Below are 1,024 nucleotides of genomic sequence, written 5' to 3' on the forward strand. Positions count from 1 at the left end.
ATTCTTTTCCAATTTTCGTTTGGGTCAAACTCATAGTCAAAGTCATATGGAAGTTCTTTTAATTTATATTCCAGGTTTTCTTTAAAATTTAATCCAGTATTTCCATTTAGCTTTTCCAAATTCCATCTTTTTATTCTTTTGGCTCTCAAAACTTTTTTCAATTTCATCACAATATCTGCAGTTAATAAGTTGTGATCAGAATCTGCATCTGCTCCTGGATATGTCTGAATTTTCTTGACTGCATTCCTAAAACGACTTTGAATAAGAATGTAATCTATTTGATACCTTTCAATGTCTCCGGGCATTTTCCAAGTGTATAGTCAACGTTTGGATTGTTTGAACCATGCATTTCCAACTATTAATTGATGCTTGATAGCAAATTCAACTAATCGTTCGCCTCTTTCATTCTTATTTCCTAGCCCAAACTTGCCCACAATTTTTCCATCTCCTCCTTCTCCTACAGATGCATTCCAGTCTCCCATAACAATTAGACATTTCTTAGTTTTGTCATTTTCTATTATATCTTCAATTTATTCATAAATTTCTTCTACTTCTTCATCGTCATAGTCTCCAGTAGGCATGTATACTTAAAATATCATCATATCCATAGGATCGCTTTTTATTTTAATCATTAAAATTCTGTCACCTCTGCATTCAATTCTTTCAACTGAGTTTTTTACCTTCTCACCTAAAATAAATGCTACACCATTCTTTCCTTTAGTTCCACAAGAATAAATAACCCTGAATTCATCGCTAAAAAAAATCACCGCTGTCTTCCCATCTGACTTCAATAAGCCCAAGAATATCCAAATTCTGCCTCTTCATTTCTCTCTTGACATTTTCCAACTTACCTGGTCGAAGCATGGTTCTTACATTCCATGTTCCTATTCAAATTCTTCCTATGGGGTCTTCCTGTGGAGGTTTCGCGTGGTGACGACCTGAGAAGCCCCATAACTTCCCCTGCTGGACATGACACCTTTCTTTTGGAGATGAGTCCCATATTTGCCAGTATGATAAATAGGTT

This window comes from Centruroides sculpturatus, unplaced genomic scaffold (assembly GCF_000671375.1).
Source record: "Centruroides sculpturatus isolate CEXI.00-Female unplaced genomic scaffold, Cexi_2.0 scaffold1469, whole genome shotgun sequence".
NCBI classification, from domain to species: Eukaryota; Metazoa; Arthropoda; class Arachnida; order Scorpiones; family Buthidae; genus Centruroides; species Centruroides sculpturatus.